Source organism: Sapajus apella, unplaced genomic scaffold (assembly GCF_009761245.1).
Source record: "Sapajus apella isolate SASKATOON/1434 unplaced genomic scaffold, GSC_monkey_1.0 scaffold2, whole genome shotgun sequence".
In the NCBI taxonomy this organism is placed as follows: domain Eukaryota; kingdom Metazoa; phylum Chordata; class Mammalia; order Primates; family Cebidae; genus Sapajus; species Sapajus apella.
In genome coordinates, this window is record NW_022436942.1 from 56000639 (window position 1) to 56017204 (window position 16566).

At 36.1% G+C, this 16566-nt stretch overlaps 1 long non-coding RNA gene across 2 annotated transcripts in view; it reads left to right on the forward strand.

The window, feature by feature from the left end:
- The first annotated feature begins 1511 nt into the window (after nucleotides 1–1511).
- Nucleotides 1512–16566, forward strand: part of LOC116565188 — a 98744-nt gene continuing 83689 nt past the window's right edge. The window contains exons 1-2 of one of the 2 annotated variants that reach the window (XR_004275309.1): nucleotides 1512–1608; nucleotides 4010–4069. This is a non-coding gene — a long non-coding RNA (uncharacterized LOC116565188). The remainder of the gene's footprint in view (nucleotides 1609–4009; nucleotides 4070–16566) is intronic. The other variant, XR_004275308.1, reaches the window with a different exon arrangement.

Sequence of the window (16566 nt, forward strand, 5' to 3'; positions counted from 1 at the left end):
TTACCCTCTGGCTTTGTCAAGTGATGCCTGAGTGTGGATTTTACAAAGGAGTTTCATAACCATTTTCTACACTATGCAGCACACCTACTATATCAGAATATGTTTCTTGGGTGAATGGTAACAATTAATGAGAACTGATATTTATTCAAAAAAAAATCAAAGAGCTTGTATATTAAGTGTTTTGGAGAAGGAGAGGTCCGTCTCTTATTTTAACTAAATGATAAGCTATTCTTCTTTTTGTTTTTCTATTCCTTGTCTTCTAGTATTGCTAAACAATCAAATGCAAGGTATTTTGTCTTGTTTCACTCCTTAAAAGAAAATCAATCAATTAATACACAAAGATAAAAGTTAGAAACCTACTGTAACCTATTAAGGTCCAGGAATTTAAAGAATGAAATGTACCTTCTTGGTCTCAGAATCCATCAGTAGACTGTAGAGTAAGTTATTTTTCTCTGACCTTCCCTAATTTTGTTTCACTGCCTTAGATATAATTTAGACACTGGTGCAGTACTGGGGCATGGGAAGTATTTGGGGGTGCTCGATAAAGCAGTGGGGTCTAAAAAAGCGACACCAAAAAGACTCTAGCCTCTAGGGAAATAGGTCTACTGGGATGGCTTTTTGTGTAGGTTTTCAATGTGCCACACCCCTTTGCAAAATGTTGGGACCCCTTTGGCTTCATTCACCTGGTTTGTGTTGTAGTATATATATTTACACTCAGGATGTTTTGAGCAACCCTTATTTCTTTCTTTTCAAATCGGCTGCACTGTTTGTCTTGAATATCAAGGTTTTCCCATACTCGCTAAGTCTTGCTCATGTAATCTAATGCTTCATTTCTTCCCAGAAAAATAAGATATTGCATCAAATTCAGCATTTCAATAATAGTAGCAAAAGTCCCTCTTTGTAAAAGATACAGGATTAGTTTCTGCTGTGAGTTTGTCTGTATCATCTCCATTTATTTCTCGGGGGTGATGAGAAGACCTTGCATTTGACCAAAAAGCACTAGTAAATAAGGAGTTAAAATGAAGGCAGGCTCGCTGGTTTGCTATCTGTCAGAGTCTGACTGGCTGGCTACATATCTGTCTCTGGAACAATAGGTACCTGTATTCTGCACGGACTGCTGGGCAGCACTAGCACTCTGGAGAAGGTCTGCCTCTGTCTGCACTTTCCTGGTGAGAATCCCCAATGACAGTTCCACTTTTCAGTGGAGGAGAACAAAATATCTGTCTACTCTCTTGATGAAGGACAGAGCTTTGATCATTTTTGTTCAGGCTTGACTTGGCCGGAGGTTTTAGGTTCTTAGTCTCAAGTCAGCAGTCTCTCTCTCTCTCTCTTTCTCTCTCTCTGAAAGACACACACACACAGACGCACACACACACACACAAGCACACACATACACAAGCGCAAATCCTCTCTCTTTCTCTCATTTCCTCTCTTAGGTTCTATGCAGGCAGATGAGTGTCACAGCTGTAACTGAGGCACAGAGCAGTACACAGTGTGGAGCCGATTGAGGCACAGAGCAGTACACAGTGTGGAGCCGATTTCCGTGATGGCGAGAGGGGGCATTGGAGGTGACAACAATAACAAGACCGTCCTTCGGACAAGTTTTAGGTAAGAAAATATTTATGCCCTGATTCTTGTATTTCTGCACCTTGTGTCTGCAACATTGAGATAGAAAGCGATTTTGGATAGGGAAATATTTTTGTGAGGATATCATCTGTGCTGTCACTCGCCTGCAAACCTGTGTTCTCGGGGCTTTGTGTTACTGGAATCGTCGGAGGTGAAGTGTGAACGGAGCTGAGTGGAAGGGTGAGCTGCTTTTTGTGTCTGTCTGGTGATATTCGGCATGCTGTTTAAATTTATATCTGGAAAAAATTCTATTTGATGATAGTTAGCAATGTTTTGTGCAACATAGAGCAGCATATGGCCATGCCGAATTCAAGGGATGCTCTTTCATTCTTAATTTGTAATTATTTTTACACTCAACTGTACTGAGGTCAGAGAGTTTCAAAAATTAATGAGATTCCCTGTGGAGTTCAAATAGTAAGATCTACATAAGCTGCCACAAAAAAAGATAAGATTATGATGGTATTTTTTCAACATAGATTTAACTGTCTTATTTGGAACATACTCCATTTGAAATATATATGAACTGTTTAATAGTTTATGGAAGCCTACAGGTTTGGGGGTATTTGTCCTAATTTTTTTAATGACCAGGAGAAATTGACTCAGAATTAGACTTTAGAGGATGAATACTTTGTGTAGAGAGATTACTAAAACTTAATAGACGTTATTGTTATGGCAATAGAGAATATCTCATACTTTCGAGGAAATGAGAAATAATGAATGAGTCGTACGCTACAAAGAAATCTGCAAATGTGTTTTCATTTTAAGTAATACAAAAAAAACACTCAGCAGATATTTAGGGTGAAACATTGCTGGCATGAACAAAGAAACAAGTGCACACATAGATGAGAATTCTTTGTCACAAAAATGAGTCCAGGGCATCGATTCAGGAGGTTAAGTGATTTTTATGTTCTCAGTGCCCCACAAAAGGGAGTCTACTGGGATGAGTCCAGACATTTAAAAATGTACCAAAAACTTTCATTTCCCACAATTTAAAAACATTGTTTATGTTCCTGATACAACACATTGTTTAAATGAGGGGGACCGAAAAGCAGTCTGAATATACAGTAATCGGGGCTAAAGATGGTTTTTATCCCCAGGTCCCCATTTACAAGACCCATTCGGAGCTTCCTGTGATATATTGTTATGTAAATACTGTTCAGCCAGGGAAAGCAGTACTATGGAGATTCAATTTACTTTGAAAGTTGTTCATTATAGCAGGGATGAATGTTATTTATTTGATGTGATTCAAAGGCTGGAAATGACTTTTTCATTGTGGCGCCTTTTGTAATGGGTGCAGGGTGATCTAATCTTTTTAATTTTGGCTTTCACACCAGTGGAGATGAAAAGAGATCTGAACTCATTTATCGGTTGCTAGGTCCTTCTGGAGGCCCAAGTCCTGTTCGTGGTTGCTATGGCCAGTCTGACCTCAATCTCCGTGGTTTTGGGGACTTAGCAGTCTTTTTTTATTGAGGAGCATGTACCTTGATTTATGTCCAAAATTGTGGCTGAACGTCTTTGTCTGCAAGTGATAAATGGTGCCGAGCAATTCATCAGTTCTTACAAGTAAACACTGCTGTCCCACTAAAAATATGTTTTGTTCTGAGTTAATGGTATGGAACAAGGCAGCCTCTACAAACAGCTATCTTTTATTGTGGAGGGGCCACTGAAACTTGGAGCAAAGTGGAGGAAATTGGCATTCATTTTCTTGTACATTAGCATTTCATTTGTGATTCCGATGATGCAGCTCTAGGTGGATTGCCTATGAAAGGGTGAGCCTTCCGTGTCCTTTACCTTCTCTCTAGTTGGGGTGCCTGTGAAACCGACAGGCTCTCTCCAAAAGCCTGGATTCTGCTGGGGGAGTAAGAAGTCAGGAGTAGTTTGTCTGATGATATTGGGCTCTGCTTTGCAATTGCCAAGCGCTAAGGCACAAGCTGGCAGATGTGCTGTGACTCTGCTGCGGGCGGCTCTGTTGCCTTCAGTCGCAGGCTGCTTCTTTGAGGGAAAGTTGTATCCAATATTAGTGACTCCCGGTAATATTCTGCTTGTGTGCTACTTAATGGTCTCTGGGCTTCCTTGCCTTCTAGAACCTTGTTAGAAAGGAGCTGTGGTGATTAACAGGCTGTGGAGCATACAGCCCTGCTTAGCAGATGAGCCCTGATACATTTCCCGTGTCCTTAAAAATGGCTAATTGATGGATGCTGCAGAAAACATCCACTCTGTTAATAAGATGGTGATGACAAAATAGGTATCAGGAAGGGCATTTATTGCTTATAAGCACCATCAGCTTCCTTCCAAGAGAGATTGTGGCTTTGTAGTAAAGAAGTTATTATTACTATTATTATTTTTAAGTAGTATCCTAATAGTTTTGTTCTAAATCGGCCAGCGCTGAATGTCTTCAGGAAAATGGGTTCCATGAGAAGTGACATCCTCCTCGAATCAAAAGGTAAAAATTCAACATTTTTAAAAGTGCAATTTTCAAACCATTTCATCTGCTTCTTACCAGTAGCATTGGAAAACTGCCCTCTAAATATAATTATTTAAAATTTGATTTTTTTAACATTAAAGGTTTAAAGAGAACAGCTTAGAGAATTTGATTGTTAGTCATTTTCTGAAGATTGGCCAGCTTTGGCAATAAAATGTGATCAGGTGCTTCCTATGTTTCCTTTCGATCTTGAAAATAAGCAGCTTTTTATTTCTTTAGAGAAAATGATCATTTGGAGATCAATAAAATTAATCTTTATTTTATGTGGATTTTATTCTAGAACTAGTAAATTAGGAACCAGGGTTAGGTGATGTCAAAAGGTCTCTTTTGGCTTGAAAATTCTTTACGAAGTACCAGTTTTCTGAAGGAACCAATAACCATGACTATATTATTGTAATTGCACTTATTCAACTAATGTTAAGTTTTCTTTAGTAGGGCATCAGCAACAGTTCCGTGCTTCGGTGTACAAATAATAATTGTGGCTTGAAGTAATTTCGAAATAATTAATTTTTGAAGGTATTAAAAAAAACCCTGATATGTTAGTGCTTTATTAATGCTGGGGTTTTATAGAGCTTAACTTGTGGCTCCTTTACTTGGGTTTCTTACTTCATGTCTTCTTGAAGGTAAAATTTTATATAAATGGCTAATTTCCCAAGAAATATTTAACTTTAGGTGTCCGGAGACAAACACTCTTCAGTATGTATCTATGTATGTATATGAACACATTTTAATATAAAATGTCTTATAAATTTCACATTGTGTTTTGCTTTGCTGCTATTTCAAAGGATTTAAGTGAATGGTGGATAGTGCTCAATTTCCTGAAATGATTAAATTCACTCTCTGAAGAATCTGGGGAGAAGGCCTGTAATGACATTTTGATGACTTTCATTTTAAGGTGTAATAGAAATCGAATAAAATGTTTTAATAGCTGTTCTCTAATATCTCGTTCCAAATACAATGTTTTTATTGCTCATTCTAGCTTACAATTTTCTGGTGATAATAATGTTGGCTGGTAATTGTTTTTGTGTAGAAATCATTTTATCCTTATGTAAAAGTTATTTCAGAAAAGTCTTTATGCATTTATCTCAGCTGAAGCAATTTGCATTGAACTCTTGAGATAAAACAGTGAGTATTTCCAGATTGCGCCTACTTTAATTTGACACTTCCTTAGGAGAATTAGGGGTGTCTTAAAGGGAAGAATATTTGATATGATAGTTGTGGTTTAAGGAGAAAAAACAAAGAGGCGTGCAAGTTAGAGAAAGCTAAGAAAAGAGAAGGAAAGAAGGAATAAAAACTATATGCGATTTTACCTTGCTTGGTTTTACTTTGTGTGCCAGATGTCATATATGTTTTAAAATTTAAAATTGGACTAAGAAATAAAAAATATATGTAAATATGCTGTTGTTATATCTTTCTTTATTAAATACGTAAGTACAGAGATATAAACTTAAAAAGATTACAGCTAATGTTACCAGGAACATCTTTGCACCTCAATTCTTTCGGGAGATGTACACAAGTAAAGTTAATCACATAGCTTTTAAAGACTCAAATCTTTTGGGAACTAAAGTTGTGACATATTAGATCAATTTTCATGTAAGTCAAAATGAAATTTTTACATCAATTTTTCTGTGCAAGTTACACAAAGCCAACAGCTTCCAGACTGCATTGTTCTAAATGCTAATTAGATAAATTTTTATATAATTTAACTTGATTATAGTGAATAGTCAGAATATAATACTGCTGAATTAACACACCATTAGTGCAATTTTTTATAAAAGTAGAATTAAGCTCTGACATCTGATTACATTATGCTCTACTGATATGTTTACTACATTTCTCCAATTTTGCTTTCTTTTTGTCATGTGTTCCCTTTTTAAATGTCAGTATTATAGACCAGCTAGTATAATACTTACTTATAGTTTCTTTCTGCCTACTATAATTCTGGCTTTGTCTGTGTGGTGTGCCATTATTCTTATCTGTCACCTAGAAAGTTGTATTGACTTTGAAGCTATTTATCTGACCCATTTGTCTGAATTTGGGTGAGGTGGGGGAAAGGCTAAAACTGGTTTCATTAGAAATTGTGTATGAAGTGCTAAAAGATTTGAGTTGGCCTTGGGATGTTTACAGGATTGATATTAGGATATGGATTTTCTTAGCAGTGGCCGGTTATGTGTGTAATTCAATAAAATATTTTCTTTAGTTCTCTTGGTTTATTTTCCACAAAACAGAGCATCATCTAGGAAATTTATTACAGAGAATGCACTGTCAGGGAGGGACCCTCTTAGATAGCCAGTAAAAATATCACTCCAAGTTAGTGTTCTATCTTGTTGGCATGGATACACAGTAAAGCTTTATCCACAGGTTTTATATTTAATAATCTTCATGATCCTACAGCAAATTTTAATTTGTATCGCTATCATTTGGATAGCCATTGTTTAAATGCTACCAGAATGATTTAAGAAAAAAAGTTATGCTAAAAAGCTTAATTACACACTCTAGCACTCACTAATAATTTATTCAGATTTTAAAATGTGAACATTGTATTTGCTTAATGGTGTTGATAATCTCTTTTTCAAGAGAAGGGCTATATAGACTCATTATGTCCCTGAATCCTTCTAAAGTTGCTAGACTTTATGATGCTAAAATACTATAGTGTATAGTGTACCAAACCTTTTGGCATCCTTAATAATATTTCCAAGCCATGCATTCATGCCCTTTATGTTACTTGTCATTATTTAAGCACAGTGTGCTTGTGATTTATAAGCTGTGAATTTCCTGTGTTTTCCTGACTATTGAGTTCATAGTTCAAATGCAGTTACTGAAGTATACTAGTCGGTTAGTAGTTTCCTTAGAGAGAGACAAGGTAGCACACAGTCATCTGGATCATATGGTATGTAGTTAGTTATCATGATCTCAAGTGTTTTAACATAGTTTACTGTAGAGATCTGAAAAAATACAGAATTTCCAGAACATATTTGAAGAAGGATTCAATTTGCTAGAAACTGGAAACGTGGAAGTCAAATGAAATATTTAAAAAAATCTCCTCCTATATGGATTTAAAAAGCATCCATTCACTCATTCATCAAATGTTTATTCAGTGCCTACCGTGTGCCAGACACTATTCTTGTGGCTCCTGATTTGTTACCATTAGTTCAGTATTTAATATATTTGCCTGATTTTGTAGATTATGGGAATCTTACTAGTGATTTATACATCATCAGTGCATCACACATCGCAATCCATATTATTTTGGAATGTCTATTTCTCTTTTCCACTCTTTAAATGGCTGAAAATATATTCTAGGCATATATACCAGTTTAGTAAAAGGGGAAAGATTTATACAATCTGAAGAGAAACCAGAGTATATATATACCAATTTAGAAGAAGATATTGGTAAAACAGTCAGAATGTGTTTCAGGACGTTTTCTTACTGATATGTATTTAGAAAGTCTAAATTCATCCCATTTTCCTTATTATTCAGGCCCACTCTGCAGCAGACACTAAATTGGTTTTATTGTTTTTATGCTTCCTTCCAATGCTTCCTGTATTATTTTAAGGGATTTCTATTCTAATTATGAATGGCTAACATTTACCTTCTATACGCAAGACAGTGTGCTAAGCCCTTTACCTTCATTTTCTAATTGAATCTTCTCAATCACTTTATGAGAGTGGTAGCATCATTACTCCTGTTTGTAGATAAAGAAACTAAGGTTTCAAGAACTTAAATAACTTCTTCAAGGTCACAGAGCTAATAAGCAGCTCCGATGACTTAAAATCTAGGTCCTTCAGGTGCCACTAACTTTTCTTGTTATTCACCAAATATTATTGAGCCTTTATAATCTCCTGGGCTTATTCAAGATGTTCAGAATAAAGCAGTGGATAGAACAGGCTTTAAAGCCCTGGACTTTATTGCCCAAGTCAATGCCCTTAGAATACAGGTGCCTCGTAACTACCTTGATGCTTTTATTATGTTATTTCCTTCTGCGTTCAGGGATTCCCCAGAGCCAATAGGATACAATTTTAAAATGTCAAACCTTTTTAGATCTCTTACCATTTGGGTTCAGTCTTGCTTTCCAACTATATCATTGGCTATTTCTAAATAGGAGTGTTCTGCACTGTAAGGCTGATTTTTCCTTGCTCCCACAAAGTTTGTCTTGCATTTTCTCTGGTCATTCCTGCACCTGAAATAATTTTGCCACTGCCTTCTTAAAGCCTTCCAACCTTCTCTGTCTGGGTCAAAGCCCGTGGCTCTCAGGAAGCCTGTCTTAGAAATAAAGTCTCAAGATTCTTTGATCTGCATTGGTTATTTGACACATGACATTTGCAAACCTAAAATGATTCGAGGCTAGATAATGCTCCACATTTTTTGTGTGCCTGTGTTTGTAGGTGTGCCCAGGAGACATACTGGTTAAGAGTTCAGGGAACCAGCAGTGAAATAAGAGAAGAATATAGAAAAGATAGGATCCAAAGACTTGGAAGTAAAAGCCCCCACTGCCTAGCACAGTGCCTGGCATAGAGTATGCAGCTGATACATTTTTAGGCCAGGAGAAGGAGAGGAGGGGAGAAGGGGAGAGAGGAGGAAGGGCATGACAACTGGAGGGAAGCTAGCAGGAAGAGAGAAAAACATACTCCAAAAATCACAACCTAAGGCCTTTAAAGACCTTTAAGTATTTATATTAGGGTTAGAGATCTCATTAAGGAATATATGGATATATGCACTACGTTTTTGCTTCTTCCTGGAATAGATTGCCACTTTTATCAACATTAATACATTTGATATAAAATGCACTTTCTGATGTTTCTAAGGGAAAGTCCAATTGTGCTGTGTTTGTGTATTTTTCGTCACAATTCAGGCCTACGGGGCTGTTAACTTCTAAGCTGATTTTGCTGTTTTACACTGTAGATGATTATTTTTCTATTTTCTGTGACATATTTCAGTATTACAAAAGTTGCTGACCACCTGCCACTCCACCAAAAAGAGCCATTTCTTTAACCATCATAAAGTTTTATTAGTTAATATCTCATGTTGCGTTTTTATTTTCATTAAAACCCTAATTCCACCTTCAAACTCCTAGTGCAAATCTTCTCTATCAATAAACAGCACTGTGGCTAGTTTTATTTAGATTTTTGCTTGATTATATGCAAAGGTGTAACCTTGACATCTTAAAAGAGATATGTGTCTATATTTCTATGAAGACTCAAACCAAGTTATTAGGATAGAAATTTTACTTCATAGAAAAATCCAGGTGGATATTTTAAAAAATCGGCTACTACATCTGACCTCTGCTATAAGGCTTACTGGCTGTAAGAGCCAGATTAACGTACATAGATATGAATATAGATAGGGATTCTTTCAAGGAGGTATTACTATTGCATAATATATATGTAGCACGTATTAGTTTTCTTGGGGGAAGCAGCAGAAAAGTTGCTTCTTAAACCAGTGAATGTAACAGGTTGTGTGTACCCTCTAACTTACGTGGGAGTAAGTTAGAGTCGGTCTCATTCTTTGGGAATTCCTACCTACTAGTGGAGATAAGTGAATGTAAAGCTTTCGCCATAAGACTTTGAGCTGTCTTGCTTTTAAGAAACAAGAAACATTTCCACAGTCTCTATTGTAGTAGTGGTAGTAGCTGAACAGCCCATGAGAGTTCCAGAAATGAACTGTGCTCCAAATGCTTATCACATGCTGTGTTGATGTCAGTAAAATGCAGGGGATGAGCTGGGCTCCCCTTTAACCCTAACTTTCTATGGTGCTTTCATTTTGACGCTAATTTCAGGCATGAACCTTGGCACTTAGCTACAGTGTGTAATTGTTGGTATCTCACTGCCACCTGGGTGCACAATGAGAGCAGCAAATGGAGAACAATATTTAGTCCCTGTGATTTGCCACAAGAACATACCACATGCAGTTGGAAAGGGAAATATTTAATCAGCCAGTTTTCTCAGTGTAGTCCCCATCAGTTGAAGATTTTTTTCCTCTGAATTAACGGCTTGTTTTGTCACTGTGAAGATAGATCCTTTGGCTTCCTTTTGAATTCATATTATACAAATTCAGGGACATTGCATATTAATTTAAAGATACAAGCATAAAGAAGATACTTTTATGCTAAATTCTTAGCTCACTTTGGTCAAAGGATTTTTTTAAAAAGCTCCTGGAGTCCTCTGTTTTGTTGGTTGGCTGTGGACTTAATATGTGAAAGGCTGAAAGTGACGCACGAATAATACCATTCCATTTTTAGGCATGTTGTATGATGATGCTGTTGATCTTTAAAAGAAATTCCATTTGGTGACATTTACAGAAATAGTTTCATGTTAGCAGCTTTTAATTTTAATTTAAAAAAATATTGAGAATGGCGTAGCTTTCAAGTGGTGAGGAAGTCATCTAGAAGGTATATATTTACGTAATGGAAACAGGAGACATACATTGTCTCTCATCAGATGTTGTGCTTATAGTCAATTCAGGGAAGCAGTTTGATAAGTAAGAGTATGGTATAGTGCAGAATTGCCAGTATAAACAGGCAGATCGCCTTAAAGACTGAGATCTATTTTATTTTAAGCCTGATGCTTTTAAAGTATTAGAAAGATCTGCATCCAGAGTCGAGTAGTCCTCACTTGAATCCTGCCGATTCAGTGTATTGCAGTCCAGTCTGCATCAATTCACTCAGTTACTTACTGATTGGATCTCTAATATTTATAAGCCTTTTAAACTCCTCCAGTCAATTATCCCTTTGGTAGTATTATTTTATTTTTCGGTTGGTTAACTACAATAAGACACATGGGTACATATGGCAAAGAATTTTTGGTTCTTTCCCGCAAAACAAAATATTTCAGAGTTCAGAATTTCTACATGGTTTGGAAACTTAACATTCAAAATGGGGTAAAAGTTGGTACAGTGTATAACCTTTCAGACTAAAATGGTATCTCTTTGATCCCAATAATCATAATTATTATAACTTTGGAAAGATTTTCAATCATTCATTCACTCAGTCATTCAATTGGCTTTTTTTCTTAATTATCTCATCTGAACAATGTTGCTAAGGGCACTGTGAAGGATTTTATAAAAGGAAAAAAATACAATCTTTCTCTCATCAACTGTAGTAGAATTGGAGAGAAAAGAAAACCTTGAAGAACTAATTGAATAATATAATGAAATTACTCTTAGCAATCATACTTTAGTAGTGTGAAGGGAAAAGCTATTTCCACACAGGTAGAAAGCAGTATTAGCAATCAAATCTAACCTTTAGGTTTAGAACATTGGTTCAGATTATTTGTTGTGAGAAGAATAATGAGAATATTCAGAACAAAGGCAAATTCTTGGAAATGGATTTTAGGATTTTCAATTGACTTCATCAGCAAAAACATAAGGTTTTCATTTTATAAAAACTTTAAAAAGTGTAACTACATCATGCTGTTAGTGATTAATTTAACTGTCTAAAACTTACAAATGTTTTACTTTATTGAAGATTTATAGTTAAATATGTGTATGTATATTGAAGGCTAGGGGCTTAGTGGATTTATTAGTGCCATTATTTAATTTTGCAATAGTCTTCCAAAGTTTGGAGAAGAATGTAAATTGAAATATTTTTAAAATAGCTTACATGATTGCTTGTGCCTATCTTTTGAAATATGTCAACTTCCTTACTATCTTGAGAAGATAGGCTAACACATTCTATGTGATGGAAAACTTTTCAAAGCTGTCTTTCACATCCCAGGATGTGTAAAGCCCTGCCCATAGCTTCATTCTCTGGCAGAAATATTATACCATTTACTCACATAGATAAAAACACTATTCCAAATAAAACCTAACATTAAGCAAAGCGCTTTGGTATTCGTTCAATTCTCGCTTTCTATCTCAAATATAGAAGTTTACGATTTTAAGGAAAAACAACGGTATGCATGTTCATTATCATTTTCCAGGAAAGCCAAAGATTAGCCAGCCGGAAAGAATTGGAAAACTTCACTTTAAAAGCCTTGACATTTTTGCCCTTAGTTACCTGTGTGTTGAAAAGCAAAGGCCTAGTAATGACTTAATTATTCTCTTCTTTTCTCTGGTGGAGTTTGTGTTTTATAGATGTAGAGAAAAGAGCCTTGACTATTTCTGCCTTTTCTGCCCAGGAAAGAGAAGAATTGGATAAAAAAGTACACATTCCTAGCAGACATTTCTTTTTGACACTGTATAGTACTCTGTGAGCCGGGGAAGACAGATGCCCTTTTACTGGGGGGAAGAGGGGATTGTAGCTAAGGACGAATTTTCCTGGAGATCCTATTATGTGAAGGGACTTAGACTAGAGGCATCATGGAGAAAATCATAAAGAAGGTTGCTTAATGAGACCCACTTGGAGAACAGACAGGAGCATTCCCTCCTGGATGCGGCCACTCTCAATTCTCAGCATCTTTGGGAAGCAAGGTTCACCATCCACTTGTCTAAACAGATAATGACAGCAGAGGTGCTACACATCTTCTCCCTGTGACTTGTGAATGCCTTTGGTGCTCCCAAATAAGGAACTCCTCTCACTGCTGTCTACTCTGAGCTGTATTTCATTTTGATAGCCATTTGCAGTAGACACCTTTGAACTCCATGCAATGTGAAAAGATATGGTTGAGAAATTCTTCAATAGGATTTCTTCTCCTTTCCCCCACCCTCTGAGTGATTTAGAACTTGAAGATTGTGTACTTAGAGACAGTATGTCTGACCTACCTTTTAAAATACACATTAAGACTCACATAATTTGAGGAAAAAAGAAACAACAACGACAAAATCTTGAGAAGGCCAAAGGATTGTACATTGGGGAAATATGGTCTATGATTAAATTTAAAAATCAGAAGAGGTGAAAGAAAATATGTGGAAAAAAATTAAGTTTTTATTGAATTACAGATTCAGCTATTCCCAGTTTCACTTTCATTTGCTGGATCACAATGATCATCATGTCCAATGTCTTCTTTAAATTTAAGTTTTAGTGTCTTCCCTCTAAAGTAAATATGTTTCAGAGTAGGCATACTCACTTTGTTTATTGCCAGTGGATGGTACACATCTTTGGTACATCTCCAGTGTACTCATGCATAATAATTTAAGTTTGACATAAATTTCTCATTGCCTTCTGTCTTTCCCCCAATAATGTAACCAAAGTATTTTGAGTGATGTTGCTTCTGAAAACAAATACAATTTCTTAGCTTTCATCTTGAAATATTTAAACGTGAAATCTAAATCAGCGCTACGTCAATGTCCAACAGAACAAAGTGATTTTCTTGCACCTCTGGTGAATCCATATCTTGTCAGTAATCAGTGAGTTTCTGCTTCTGAGGCACATTTTTATTTTTCTAGGCTACAATGATCAGTCATGGCTTCAGCCATTTTTACCTTGGAGTTTGTGCCCTGTGATTTGAGGGCCTTGAATGGCTTTTGATGGTCCAATATTCTAATATTTGAGCATATACTTTCAAGAGAGGGTTATTGGAATACAGGCCTCTATGTCTGCTGGCATTTGGAAGACCTTCTCAGCTGATGTTTCCTTTTCTTTTTCACTTTGGGGCCATAAGAGAAGCAGCAACATTTGTGGTAGGAAGAATACAGCATTTGGAATGAAACCAAATTAGATTAAAATTCCAGACCTACTATGACCTTGGACCAATTGCTTAGTATCTTCATAATACAGTCTATTCTGTAAAATAAGGATTATAACACTCACCTCAGTATCATTTTTTTTTGGATCATTTACCACGTCAGGCATCATTTTCACATAGACTATAAGGCAATCATTATGATCCTTCATACTTTACAAGTTACTATACAGAGGTTTAGAGAGGCTTAAAAAAAAAGGTACCAAGAACACACAGAGTTGTTAAGTAGTGGGTCCTCTTTTTGATTCTCTTATTTCAGTAGAATTTGTTTTTAGGAAAGGATTTGCAGGGTCCAGAGTTATGTACATAATAAATTTAGTTTCCAAAATGTGATTTAGTTTAAGCCCTTGAGTATAATATTGGAGAAATACTAAAATATTAGTACTTCAGTGTTAAAGCTGTAATTTCTATTTCATATTGCTGCATCACATACTGATACTGTCTGAGAGTGTGTTTTTAAGTGGCCGTGGAGGACTGTGTGCCATGAGAGCTGTTTTGTGCTTTTCTTTTTGAAGATGTTGATGGTGCTCTCATCTTGATGAGCACAACTCCTTTTCAGTAAAGATTCTGGATAAATGTCTGTTGCATGGAATTGAATGCTAGTCTACAAGGCAATTTTTATACCTTAGATGAAGAGTGGATGCCATTTGCAGAAGAGCTTGACATTCTCAGGGAGTCATTTTATAGCCTAAAAGAATTTTATATTTGTGATTGTATGACTCTTGATCAAGAATAAAAAAAGAGAATGATTTACTTGGAATTTAAAACTTTTGTTATACTGTGGCTTTATCTACTGCCCATTTGCAGGACACTGATAACTTCAGCTTCTTCTCCTACTTCATCTGCAGGCTCTTGAAGTCTGTGGGATGCCCAAGCGTGTATAGAAACACGGAAATAGCACAGTCCCTCTGGTTAAGAATAACATGTCAGTTTTCTTTTCTTGCTTTGTGTGCTCTCTGGAGCTCACCCATGCATGGTGTTCCAGTAGACTTCAAAGGCAAGTCTATGGTTGGATTAGCTCCACAGGACAGAGAGCAAGGTAAGAAATAGGCTTAGTGTTATCAAGGCCCACTGGGGAGCTGATAGAGCCAAGCTTTGTGGTTTCAAAACTGATTTGTTTATTCATGTCCTCATGGAAGAACAGGCAAATTTGCATAATACTTTCTGTTTTATTATTACCATTAAAATTTCTGCATTTTCAAAATGATGTCTGGACAGTACTCCAAAAGACTGATTTATAGCTGTAGAGTACCTTCACTTGAGGGATTTAAGATCTTAAAAAAAGAGATATAGATATAAATTTGGTATTAGAAAATACTGCTGAAGTCATAAAGGCATAAAATATTCAAATAATGGAGTAATTTTGGGTATTATAAAAGGAATGGAGGAAAGAATTGTGTGTACTTCAGAAATTGCAACTAAGGGATATTTGTTTTCCAGAGGTTGCCAACAAAGATGGACTTTTTATGGAATTCTAGAGCCAGTCATTACTGAAAGAAGGAAGGTGGAAGATTAAATAATTTAAAGACTCAGGACATACTTTAGGGGAAGGTTTAGAAATAAAATAGGAATGGTTAGATGATGAGGGTATGGAGATGACTTGACTGAGAAGAATATGGCAGACCAAAGAGGGTTAAGAGACAGAGTGGATGGGGTAGAGTGAGGTGCCCGCATGCGGTTTGAAGTTAACAATATAAAATATCAATGTGGAAACCTAAGGAGGAAGTAGATCTGATGAGGTGATGAGGTCTGTGGATAAGCAGTGGAAGCCACCCTAGCAATCCTGCTGAGTATTGAACATGGGCATTTTCATGAAGACAGGGAAGCTACAAATACAGATGAAGAGTCTTAATTTTCAGAAATCAAAAGACCAGATAAGAAAGGCCACAATAATCCAGGTGAGAGTGCAGCATATCCAGGACTGAGACCATAGATATGCCAAAAAGGAGGATAAATTTAATAGTTGTAAAAAATTACATTAAACAAAATAACAACAACACCAGCACAATTTAACACCATAAAAGGGGAATATTCAGAAACATTAAGGGCTAGAAAAAAATGGAAAACTGGTTGTAGGTTTTACTTCTCTTGTAGAAAAGCTACTCATAGAGCAGGATTGAGTAAGAATATGCAGGATCCCAGCAAATTTTTAAAATGGGACCAAACATACCTATTACATGGTTTTTCTTCTGTCTCTAGAATGAGGAAGAGAAAGGATAAGGCTATTTCTTTGCACTGTGATGTATTCCATTTTATCTTCAGGATTACAAGTGTGTGTTGCTTAAATTTATATAAAGCTAAAAAGCACTTTTTAATTGTCTAGTTCCCCACTGCCGGTTCTTTGAGGTCATTTTATTCAGCATTGTCTAGGGAGACATGGCAGGGAGAAATTGCAGTCTGTACAGAGTAAAGAAATCCGTAGACTTCGTACGACTTAATGTCAGATTGAATCTCAACAGTGGTTATGTCTTTCTAGTGAATAGAGCAGAAACATAAATGAATTATTTGTCTCCAGAAATTGTCTTTCTGACTTTGCTTTTGGAGACAGTGGCATATGTACCAAAGCTCGAACGATTCTGCTTTGATTTGTCATCAAACACTTGGTACTGAACTTTGAAAGGGAAGGAAAATATCATGTAATTCAAATGAGCTTTTCATTTGAAAACGAAAAGGATCTTTGTTTAGCTATTGTTCCTAATTATTATCAGCAGATATTTCTCTCCTAAGATCTACATCATAATTTTATGACCTGAGAGCTACTCAATATTTGCTTCAATATCTATAAAACATATTTTGATTTAATTTCCTACATCGTAGAAAGTATAACCAGATTATCTGTA